Source organism: Macaca fascicularis, chromosome 1 (genome assembly GCF_037993035.2).
Source record: "Macaca fascicularis isolate 582-1 chromosome 1, T2T-MFA8v1.1".
In the NCBI taxonomy this organism is placed as follows: Eukaryota; Metazoa; Chordata; class Mammalia; order Primates; family Cercopithecidae; genus Macaca; species Macaca fascicularis.
In genome coordinates, this window is record NC_088375.1 from 170,925,173 (window position 1) to 170,938,233 (window position 13,061).

At 44.8% G+C, this 13,061-nt stretch overlaps 1 protein-coding gene and 1 pseudogene across 3 annotated transcripts in view; one reads left to right on the top strand and one right to left on the bottom strand.

Moving 5' to 3' along the window:
• Window positions 1-13,061, bottom strand: part of ROR1 (receptor tyrosine kinase like orphan receptor 1) — a 408,557-nt gene that overhangs the window by 383,129 nt on the left and 12,367 nt on the right. The window lies entirely within an intron of this gene.
• LOC102126945 (large ribosomal subunit protein eL19-like) lies at window positions 9,906-10,602 on the top strand (annotated as a pseudogene).

Below are 13,061 nucleotides of genomic sequence, written 5' to 3' on the forward strand. Positions count from 1 at the left end.
ATAATACTAGAACCCATCACAAGGGGTCAGGTCTGTGGCCTCCTCCTCCCCCAAAAACTGCAAGCCCCACTGACTTGTTCCTCAGAGGCTCTTGGTCCTGCTCTAGATTATTCTAACCAAGAGTACCTACATAAGTTGATGGGCCCAATGCAAAATAAAAAAGTGGGGCCTCTTATTGAAAATAATATTAAGAACTCCGATTTCCCCACAGAGCGTTAAATCAACCGGGGGCTCCAATGTGGATGGTCTGTGCAGTTGCACAGGTTGCAAACCTATGAAGTTGGCTCTGATTCTAAACCAGTCCCTAGTTCTCTAAATTGGTAACAATTGTATGCAGAGTAGAAAGATGCCTGACTGATTCTCAGAAAATGTCTGTTCCATTGAAATCTTCAGGATCAGGAGACCTACTGCCAAAAAGATAGCTTCTTGGCTCAATGAGAGCCGGCGTGGCATGGGCTCATCAGATGAAGAACACAGCCTCTCAAAGGGCCAACTTTCTCCCTTCCCAGTACATGGCTTCCAATGATTATGTGGTGCAGTATTCAGTGAAAAGGAATTTGGTGGTCTGTCCTCTCAAAGGTTATCCTGAAGATAGAGAACATGGGAAAAAAAAAGACAAGACTACAATCAGTCCTGCTTTAAAAAACAACAACAACAACAAAAGTGTCCCTAAATTTAACAGGTGAAGCTTAGTAAAAATGATAACAATAATAAACATTATTTGAATGTTTATCAATTACCAGTGACTATGCTGAATCCTTTTTAAAGATAGATATAGTCCTCACAGCAACCTGAGATGCAATATTCAAAACCATGTTCATTTGCTTTCATAGAAGGGCTTGTTTCACTTGTTCAAATAGAGCTGAATTTCAGGTAGAGGGAGACCAGAACAAATAAACCCTACTAATTGTTTGACCTTGGGCAAGCTCCCTTCCCTTGCTGGGCTGGATGTGCTTACCTGTAAATGGAGCTTGTGGCCTGCATGCTTTTGAAGTCCTCTGGACTCTGATAGTCTGTGATTCCCAGAGGAGGAACTCGGGAAAATTCGTGACCCTCCATTCAGCCTTCCCACACATGCTACTTCAGAGCACCAGACAGACAAACCACAAAATCAGGCACAGCAGAAAAAAGCTGGCCCCGCAGCCAGGACACTGGGTTTCTAGCCCTGGATCCACCAATTACTCATAGGATGACTCGGAGAAAGTCACTTCACCGCTCCTAGCCTCAGTTTCCTTATCCATAAATTAATTAACAGATGCCTAAAGTCCTTCCTTGCAAGGTGCAGTGCCTGGCATCTAGAAAGTTCTCGGCATGTGTTAGTTGTTATCATCATCATTATTAATTATTATGCCCTCTTCCAATAGTTCCCACAAACTTCAAGTAAGAAAGACCCCTTTTAATGCAAAAATGAACTAGAGTCCTCTTCCCATCTAATAGGTTTACATTTACAATCAATTAATTAGAAAAATACAGAACATCAAAAAATCACTATGAATTGTTATTCAATTAACCAAAGCACTTTCACATATGCTTGAAAAAATGTGAAACATTTTTCTCATCACTGATGATGCTGGATTCTCAAAACCCTTGCAATGTTTCTGAGGAGCTGGGCTGAGGCTGACTGCTCTCTGGACCACCTGCCAGCTCAGGGCTCAGCGCATTGCCATTTTCACCTTCAGTCAACTGGACTCTGCAACTCCTCCTCTCCTCTCTCCACCACTGCCCTTACCACACTGTCAAGGCCCGAAACACAAAGGAGGCAAACGGAAGAAATATGTATATCTAGCACTGGAACTGAATGTATGATTGCTTGTGCCTGTTTCTGCCTTTAAACCCTTTTTTCTCACAAAGTACAAACTTTTGAAGGGTAAGAGATGATACACTCATTTTATGTAGAATGTTTGATGCAGTCTTGGATAAATTCTTCATAACCATATTTTAATATGCATTTGGAAAAAACACAAAATAATACACTACTAGAGGAGGAATGGTTCTTTAAAGCCATGGTTCTTTAATTTGCATATAAATCACCTGGGATCATGTTAAAATACAGCTTCTGATCCAGTAGTTCTGGAGAGGAGCCTGAGACGCTGCATTTCTAACAAGCTCCCAGGTGATGTTGACGCTGCCAGTACACAGGGCTTGGTCCAACCTTATTGCTTTGCAGATGAGAACTTGAGGATCAGAGAAGGCAAGTGTTTTGTCTGGGGCCACACAGCTGGAGGTAGGGCTAGGAGATAAACTCAAGTTTATTGACTCTCAGTCCAGAGCCCTTTCTGCTATGCCCTGATGTCATCCTTTGTAGAAGGGAAAAATGCTTCTGAAAAAAAATCCCATTGTCCTTTCCCATGTAAGACAATACTAAACACATATAAATGTGCACATACATCGAGGACAAAAGCTAAACTCTCTCTCTCCCAGTTTCCATCACAGAATGTTGCAAACAAAAGGTACTCAAAATACTATGTGTCCATGGATTAATCTGATGGGGGTTTTAATGAAATGTTCTGAGTAGAGTAATGCTTTTACCTTTGTCATCTCTTTAAAGGCTCCCTTCTGAGCAGCCACCCCCTATCTCCAAAACTTTCTGTACTTACATACTAAGTTCCCCCAACAGCATTTTCTAAATTAAAATTTAATTTATGGGGAGAAAGTTCAAAACAAGCTATTGTCCTAAATCAATATTGAGGCAGAAGATAAGGGGCCTTTATTCCAGTAGCGGCAGGATATTTTATGTTCCTGCATATCCTTTGCACCAGACCATCCAAGGCACGTGAAGTGTTTGAAGAGTCGCACTTAGCAGTCTAAGTGTTCAAACAGCATTCAAAGCCTCTCTGCCCTCCCACCATTCAGAATCACTCCAAAGGGCTTCTGTGGCTTGGAACTGTATTTTCACGATCTTAAGAGTTCAAGAGAGCTAACTCCATGAGCTTGCTCAGCTCAGGCCCGAGCACACGGCAGGTCCACAATATGTCCCTGACCCACTGTCATATCCAGCACCTAGAGTCACAAGTTTTCAAGGTTTCGACAGGATCTTCCTTAAAAGGTCAGAAAACATACCCTCAAAGGGAAGCAAAAATGGCTGTTTAGACTTCTAATTCTATCCTACCACTGGTTGAAATTAACAAATTCAGTGCAAATACTTTGGATTTGAATCTTGCCACACTAGGAAACGGAGAGGACAGGAGAATAACACTTAAAGGCACAGCCAAGTTTTCCCCTTGCAAGAGAGAACCTCGGCATAGCTCCAAAGCCACAAGAGCCCTCTCAGCGGGGCTTCTGATGATTTCTAACTCGAAAAATGTAATCCATCAGCCCCCTGGAGCACTAGCCTGGCCGCCAACCCTCCCATCAGAATCTTCCTGAACCTGCCCTCTCAACCACGAAGTCCCCTTCCCTGAATGCAGGGTTCCGACCTCCCTTCACTGAATGGCATTCGAGGCTCTGCACACACAGGCAGCCTCGCCTGAGGTCCACAAGTCACTGTGCAGATCTCTCTTAAGGCATGTACCAAAGCAAATTCTAATTCCTCCGGTTATTATGTCTCTCCACCCACCCCATATGACTGCACCCCACCACTACCACCAGTTTCATGACTGCAGGAGCCCCTAGAAAATGGATAATGTTCTGGACCCTATATATCCCAGCACAATCCCGGGCATGCAGTCAGGACTTACAAAATGAGAGCTATTATTCTTACATCATATTAATATGCTCCCTCCACTGCTCCCTTCTTGCTCGCTGCTTCCTCAGTGGGCTTCCTAAAACAATTTTAGGGCTGGAAGGGGCAGTCAAGCCACCGCATTTTACAGATGAGGCAATTGAAGAAGATCTTCAGGTGATTCCATCACTGTGATCCTGCTAGCAGTTTGGCCACCCTCTGGCCTCTGATGACTGGTCCTGAGTTCCTCCTCATTCTTTCTCTCTGGACCCAGCCAGCAGGGCACAGCAGGCCACCACCAGTGAGAGAAAGAAGCTGGTTTCTTCGTGGCCTAGTGCTGGAGGCCGGGGAAGCCAGTTTCGACACCAGAGTCAGGTACTGAGGAATTCAGGGTGGTTATTTCTGATCAAGGCCAGGGTGGGCCTCGGGTTCCTTGCCTGGAACATGGTCATCTGAGCTCTTGTTGATGGACGGCTCACCAAGCACACTCAGGACATGCCAGTGTCCAACAGTATTATCTGATTTTGCCCTCACCAAAAGGTAATGAGGTAGATATGATTAGTACCCCAGTTTTTACAGATGGGGAAACCGAGGCTTTGAGGTTTGCCTAAAATCACAGTTAGTTGAATGGGTTTGGCTGACTCTCAGAGCCAGTATTTTAACCGTGGTCACATTAGCTTTGTCAGAGGCCCCTTTGGCCCTAGAAAGCAGTGACAGTGAGGCTGTCCTTCACTGAGAGCAGATGGGAGGCTCACCCAGCGCTTCCTGGTTCCCCAGCAACCAGAGCCCTTGCCTTTACCTAACTGCATTAGTAGCAGTTCTACCTAATCCTAGGTGCACACAATGGAGACAGAAGTCTTTCCCTGGGGGCTCTGCTTCTTCTGAGATTAGCCACAGTCCCCAGGAGGCTGTTATCCCAACCCCAGTGGGGAGGGCAGCACAGCCAAGATGGAGCTTACTGCAGAAAGCCACTGCTGCTCTGGGGAAAACAAAGCTCAGACTGGATGGCTCGGCTGTGATCACAGGCACCAGATGTGCCGGCTACATGGGTACACGCCTGTCAGTCATCAGCAAGTGACCGCTGAAGCAACCACCACTTCTTTCTGGAGGTCCTGGGAAGGACATCAGCAAGCATTCCAAATAAAAAAACATACCCTGAGCTTCTCCTAAGGGCATTCCCTAGAGCAAGCACCCAGGTCCCTGTCTCAGTCACCATTGTATTCCCAGCACCCAGCATTGTGCCTGGCACATAGTAGGTGTTCATCGATCATTTGGTTAACTTTTTGTATTGACACATAATAGATGTACATATTTTCAGAGCCCATGTGATATTTTGGTACATTCATAGAATGCGTAAAGATCAAATCAGGGTAACTGGGATAGCCATAATGTTATGCTAAGAACATTCTAATTATTCTCTTCTAGCTATTTTGAAATATACAACAGATTATTGTTAACTATCATCACCCTACTGCCAATTGATCATTTGATTGACAAATGAGCTTACCATCGCCATCATGGTATAAGCCAATGATGCCTCACCAGATTTGAGAATGAGTATCCAGGCTCACCATCAATTATGAAGTTTGGGATAACTTCCTTCACCTGAGTTTTTCCATTCTGTAGCCCCAAATAATAATACCCATCTCACCTAATCCACTAGGATTTAGCCATTCAGCCCACAAGACTCTGGGACAGATACATAGAATAATTTTAAAGGGTAGCACTATTTGAGGCCACTTACATTTTTGCATAGATAATCTACACAATGTGAAATCAGAGAAAGCTGTCATAAGATTCTGGGTCTGGGACATGCACACGTATGTTTACTGCAGCACTATTCACAATAGCAAAGACTTGGAACCAACCCAAATGTCCATCAATGATAGACTGGATTAAGAAAATGTGGCACATATACACCATGGAATACTATGCAGCCATAAAAAAGAATGAGTTCATGTCCTTTGTAGGGGCACGGATGCAGCTGGGAACCATCATTCTAGCAAACTATCACAAGAACAGAAAACCAAACACTGCATGTTCTCACTCATAGGTGGGAATTGAACAATGAGAACACTTGGACACAGGAAGGGGAACATCACACACCGGGGCCTGTTGTGGGGTGGGGGAAGTGGGGAAGGATAGCATTAGGAGATCCTAATGTAAATGACGAGTTAATGGGTGCAGCACACCAACATGGTACATGTATACACATGTAACAAACCTGCACGTTGTGCACATGTACCCTAGAACTTAAAGTATAATTAAAAAAAAAAAATATTCTGGGTCTGGGGATTACAGGTTTCTGGTATTGTGGAAGAGTGGACTGGGAGTTCTAGCACCTCAAGTGCTTCCTTTAGAAATCTGAGAATCCTCGGCACCAACTTTATCTCACAGTCCCTTCATCTTTCAGCAAAATACTTAATTCAACTGGATACTCTAGTTAATTCACTCCCAGAGACATTAGTAGAAAATAAGTTTTCAGGAAAAGAACCAAGGAAGTTAAGTAAGTTGCAAGTTTCCATTTTTCTCTCATTCTCTCTCTTTGCAAGAGGCAAGGAATGAGAATTGGTGTAATAAGAAGAAGAATAAAGTGATATTCTCATGGTGCCCTGCAGTTTGCAACACTCTTTTACTTGGATCTCTCGCTTAATATACATAATAATCCTCTGAGATTAAGAGGATTATTTATAAAATGGGCTAATAAAATGTGTAGCAGGCCAGGCCCAAACTGAGATTTTTTTTCTCTCCAAACCATACACTCTTCCCTCTGTGTAGGGCTGTGACTTATACACTCCTCATGTAAATGAGAACCGCTCCCTCTTCGTATTATCTGGATGCTCGGTTGGTTCTAAGAATGCCTCATCTGTGACATGGGGGAAGGATAAAAATAGGACCTACCGAATAGGGTTGTCGAGGTGCCTGAATACTGCCTGGCACACAGTATAGACTCTATAAATATTACCAGTGGTAGTAGAAGCAATTGCTGGTTGTATTGTAAACTGATAACACTCCCATTTCAAGGCGTTTGCTTTGAATGCCTCTGCACTCACTGCTCCTTCCTCAGACAGTCTCTGGGTCACCCCTTCCCTTCACACAGGTCTCTCTGCTCAAATCCCTTAAGCCTAGAGGCCTCTCAGACTGCCCCATGCAACAGCACCCACCCCACCTCCATCACAAGCTCTTTACTCTGCATCATTTTTCTTAGCCCTTCCTGTTATCTGCTGTCATGCATATTTCTGTATTTCCTGACTCCTCCATGACTGGGGTCTTTGTTTTGTTCACAGCTTTACCCTCAGTATCAAGAATGATGCCTGCCACGTAAATATCTGTTGAGTGAATAAAAAAAGGCCTCATGGATCCATTCATCAAGAAATGAAGACAAAATGGTGCTTGCTGTCTAAACTCTCGATCTCAGATAGGACTTTAGGTTTACAAGGTGAGTTTAATCTCCTATAATCTTCCCTAATTTTCAGGGAATGGGTTATTCCCATTATAGAGATAAAGAAACTAAGACATCCGGTCCCCAGAAAGGGCAGAGCAACATTCTGGGAAGACAGATGCTAGGTAAGGTCCTGAATCCTACCCCTATGCCCACAGGCCATGCCCATCGATTAGCAATGAGGCATGGGGGTCTCGGCCTCCTTTTGAGTTGCTTTGGCCCTGGTGGAGCAGCTGAGGTTCAAGGGGATGGTGGGGATGGCTTACAGAAAGGGGCCTGGGAAGTGAGTTTCATCGCTCAGTCGAGAATCAACATTACAGACAGCACAATTTTGTGAACTCATTTGTCCAAATAAACCCATACATTATTACTAATATCATTTTAAAACACATAATGGGCTCTTGTTTTAGTGCCTCCCAGACACATTTTTTCCAGTGAAGCCTCCCCTGAGTCACCTTTCCTGATTCTGCCTCCAGCATTCTAACAGGAGCCTGCATCAGCTGCTCCCTCTCCACACCTTCCAGGACCTGTGTCCAAACGCTCACTGTGTCACCATCATTGTTTTCATGCTGCCCACCAGACCAGCCTTTGAGGTCCTAGCAGATAATCCTGTAGCCCCAACACCTGCCCAGTGCCTGGCACCCAACGGGCCTCCATGTGCCTGCTGACCAAGGACCATTCCTGACTCACAGCAGGTGCAAGAAATAAAACAGCCCAGGCTTCTCTCCTCCCCACCACTGCCTCAGGCCCCAAGAAACCCGAGCAAAATTTTATTAAGTTCCCCTTTCTCCTGCATGAAGGAAAGATGTCCCAGCCTGAAGCAGATGGCCCTGGGAGGCTAAGGCAGAGTTGCTGTAGGAAATCCAAAGACACGGGGGCCTTTCTGGACATCTTTGCATCCAGATGGCTTGCAGGTTCAAAACGGAGAACACTTTCCCCTCTACTCATTGGGAGAAAGAAGAGAGAAAGGAAGAGCTACCCAGGGGATATTTCCCTAGTAATGAGACCTCTTTCAAAATTCCTGAGAAAAGAAAGGGAAGGGCAGAGCAACATGGAGGGAGAAAAAAGATGCTGAGGGCCAGCAGCCAGCACTCACCACCTCTATTCCCAGCCTGCAGGTGCACCGTCCCTGCGGCACAGTGCCAGGATTTTCCACACCTTCTCTCAAACACAGTCCACACGAAAAAGGAGAAAGAGGAGGACTATAAGGGACACTCTGAATTGGCTGCCAATTAAGAGCAGGGTGACCCTAATTTATAGCAGCAAAACCCAGTTATCACAGACTCCATGTGGGAAAACAGTCCAGCTCTGGAGCTGCCCACTGCTCTCCTGCAAACAGAACACACAGCAGGTATCATTTAGCCTGATTGACTTTTTCCAGGGCTAGATGCCTCAACTGTTGGAAGAGATAGCCTGGAGATTTTCAGTTGTTCAAAGATGCATTTTTAAATTCCTAGATAGTTGCACCAAGGTAAGTTGGAGTTATCTCGGCCTCTAGGAAGGAAGAACAAAGCTTAGTAAAAGTAGAATCCATTCAACAGGCCCAGGCTCAGGAGATCCAGAACCAGACCCTACCATAAGGAGCGTCCAACCCAGTGATAGAGAAGATCCCAAAAAATAGTCATTACACAAATAAATACTCAACGACAAATTATAATGAAGGTTATTTAAGAATACAAAGTGCTAGGAGAGCACGGGAGTGGAAATCCAGTCTCACCTGTTGAGTCAGGGATGTAACATCTGTGCCAGGATAGAAGGACTGTAGCTGACGGGTAGGGGAAAAGTGCTCCTGAGGGAGGGAACAGCCCATGAAAAGCCACCATGTGCATAGGTGCCCTATGAGACTAGAGAGGGGGTTGTAGCCTGCCTGAAAGTCACGTCAGTGGATCCTTGCTTTGAAAAATATTTAGGCCGGGCACGGTGGCTCAAGCCTGTAATCCCAGCACTTTGGGAGGCCGAGACGGGCGGATCACGAGGTCAGGAGATCGACACCATCCTGGCTAACCCGGTGAAACCCCGTCTCTACTAAAAAATACAAAAAAAAACTAGCCGGGCGAGGTGGTGGGCGCCTGTAGTCCCGGCTACTTGGGAGGCTGAGGCAAGAGAATGGCTTAAACCCAGGAGGTGGAGCTTGCAGTGAGCTGAGATCCGACCACTGCACTCCAGCCTGGGCGATAGAGCAAGACTCCGTCTCAAAAAAAAAAAAAAAAAAAAAAAAAGAAAAATATTTAATGCGTGTCTCTTTGATTTGTGCCAGGCTCAATGTGCTGAACACTGAAGATATGTATGAGAATTAAACACCATTCCTCCTCACCCAGATCTCACAGTGCAGAGGGAGAGACAAACATATAAACAAGTAATCCCAAAAGAGAGTGAAGAGAGTGACAGTGCCTGTTTAAAGACAAAAAAAAAAAACCAGAGAGGAAGGATGGGTGGTTCTTCCCTCCTCCTGATTCAAATGCAAAACCACAGTCCACTGTTGTGCCCCCACCCTCCTACTCCTCCACTCTGTTTCTTTAGGTCTTAATTTCCTGGCACCCTGTTAACCTGCCAGCTTCCTTCTAGATACCATATGTCTCTTCCTCCGTCCCTCTTTGCCATGTTCACACTGACTTATTTGCACTTTAATTTTCACATTTCAGAAAAGCTCAAAACTAATCATCGTCTTAGGTAGCACCCAGTCTCGACAGCAGGCAGTGCTCAGGTGGCCCCACTCACTGGCTTCGCCCACTCAGAAGCCACTCAATGGGAGGAATCAAGTCAGTATTAGATCACTCGCCTTTCACTGCTATGGCCACAGCCATGAATATGCTCAGGCTTCAGAAGAGGCTTGCCTTTAGGGTCCTCCACTGTGGCAAGAAGAAGGTCTGGTTGAACCCCAATGAGACCAATGAAATTGCCAAGGCCAACTCCCATCAGCAGATCCGGAAGCTGATCAAAGACGGGCTGATCATCCACAAGCCAATGACTGTCCATTCCCGGGCTCGATGCCAGGAAAACACCTTGGCCTATCGGAAGGGCAGGCACATGGGCATAGGTAAGTGAAAGGGTACAGCCAATGCCCGGATGCCAGAGAAGGTCACATGGATGAGGAGAACGAGGATTCTGCACCGGCTGCTCAAAAAATATCACGAATCTAAGAAGATTGATCGCCACACGTATCACAGCCTGTACCTGAAGGTGAAGCGGGATGTGCTCAAAAATAAGCGATTCTCATGGAACACAGCCACAAGCTGAAGGCAGACAAGGCCCTCAAGAAGCTCCTGGCTGACCAGGTTGAGGCCCAAAGGTCTAAGACCAAGGAAGCCTGCAAGCGCCGTAAAGAGTGCCTCCAGGCCAAGAAGGAGGAAATCATCGAGACCTTGTCCAAGGAGGAAGAGACTAGGAAATAAAAGCTCCCACTTTGTCTGTACATACTGGCCTCTGTGATTATACAGATCAGCCATTAAAATAAAACAAGCCTTAAAATATATATAGATATATAAATATATAGCATATATATGATATATAAATATATAGCGCATATATATGCTATATCATATATAGCATATATATGATATATAAATATATATCATATATCATATATATCATGTGATATGTAGATATATATCATATATCATATATCATGATATATATGTATCATGATATATATCATGATATATATCATATATCATATAATATGATGATATATTATATTATATATATATATATATAAAGGATCACTCTGTCAAGCCCCACCTCCTTCAGAAAACCCTCCCAGTAATTCCAATCAGTGCCGGCCTCTCTCCTCCTTGATCCACAAAACCCACTGCCTGTAACTCCCTGTGGCACTTAATTACATTGAATTTAACAGACAGTCAACATGTTTTAGTGATTTGCACTGGTTTTGACCCTAGAGGAATTACTTAACATCTCTGAGCTTCAGTTTTCTTTTGGGAATAAAAGCATAACCTCCTTTTATAAATCCACGTGTATAAACAACACAATCAGAAGTTATCTCTGAATGGTAGGATAATGGGTGAAATGTGTTTTCATTATATATTTCTGAATTTGCTTTTAATAGAAAGAAATGTTCTCATCAGAAAAAGCAATAAAACTGCTTCCTCTTAGGTTTAAAAAAAAAGATAACACCCACTTCATTTTGTTATGAGGATTAGTGAGGTGAGGCTGTGTGCATTGTAGGGACACAATAACCTCATGAAAGCAGCGTCTACTGGCTCAGATAAGGAAACCCGAGGGAGGTGGAAAAGAGATTGGAAGGCTGTCAGACCTCTTCCGCCTCTCAGCAATGCCTGCTCTGGATATTAAGTCATTCTCTCCTACACACTAGCTTCTTTCCTGGGCTCAGACACGACCAAGGGCATCTCTCAGCTTCCCTACCCCAGAAGAGCTGCCCCTAAATCCCAAGGAAAGACTATGATTAGTGTGGGCCAGAGTAGTTCCTTTTTGGAACTGATGAAGGGTCATTTCCCAGAAGGAGGGAGTGACGGATGAGGGATCGAAATCAGGGCAATAGGCCGGGCGCAGTGGCTCACGCCTGTAATCCCAACATTTTAGGAGGCCAAGATGGGTGGATCACTTGAGGTCAGGATTTTGAGACCAGCCTGGCCAACATGGCGAAACCCATCTCTACTAAATATACAAAAATTAGGTAGGTGTGATGGCAGGTGCCTGTAATTCCAGCTACTCGGGAGGCTGAGGCTGGAGAATCGTTTGAACCCGGGAGGCAGAGGTTGCAGTGAGCTGAGATCGCACCATTGCACTCCAGCTTGGGAAACAAGAGCGAAACTCCATCAAAAAAGAAAAAAAAAAAAAAAAAGAAGAGAAGGAAGCAAAGGAAGAAAGGAAGGAAGGGAGGGAGGGAGGGAGGGAAGGAGGGAAGGAAGGAAGGAAGGAAGGAAGGAAGGAGGGAAAGAAGGAAGGAAGGGCAATAGTTCTACAGGGAGAAAATAATATGATTCCACTACAAAATACAAAATGCCTTGCCAGGTGCTCAGTCCACAGTCAATGCTTAATACTTGACAGTAACAATTATTGCAAAGTTGTTGAGTTAAATCAGAATAAGCAGTGTGATTTAGATGGACTATGTGAGAATACTGGTGGAAGGTGGGACCACAAAAGAAGGACTGACAGAGGCTGAAACAGGCCAGGGTGCCTTCCCGGATGTGGATGCAATACAGGCTGAAGAACAAATAAGAACAGCAAGAAGAAACGAAAAGAGGAAAGAGTCTGAACTGGATATGCCAGGGAGGTAGGCCGGTGTGAGGGTAGAAATTCCTGGAAGCTTCAAGATAGGCAAAGGGCCCTAAACCAAGGGCAGGACACTGACATCGGGATCAATTCATTATTCCCATACCATTTAGGGTGTATCAGTCTTGCCTCCCCAATAAAAACAGTGAACTTCTTACAGGAGAGGATATTGCCATATTTCTCCCGCATCCCTTTCAGTTGCTAAATCAGTATTTAACCAAATGGAAGCACCAGTGACTTCTTGTTAGTTTACACAGCATGTCTCCCTTGGGCAGGTGCAGCTATGCCTCTTGGACCCCTCCTTTCCTTCCCTCCCATCCACCAGCACTCAGATCAATTGCTCTGTGTATTTGATGAGCCTGGGGGAAGCCACTTTCACCCACATCCTGGGATGGCTAAGAAACTTTCTAAACCTAAGCCCTCGGGCAAAGATGTGAGAGGATTATTTGTAAAAGGTTTTGACCACCTTATCTATATAGTTTTAACCCCAATACAACCATCAAATCTGACACTTGCTCCTTAAAAAAAAAAAAAAAAAAAATCAAGTTGTAGCCAGCATAAGGGGGAAAATGCCTTATTCCCTGTGCCTGGTGCTTTCTTTCTGGGGAGGGAGACTAATCAGTGTTAAATCCTGGACTTTCCCTGCACCTTTACGAACTTCTCCTTGCAGGGGCCTAGAGCACAGTCCTAGGCAGCAACTTATGGATG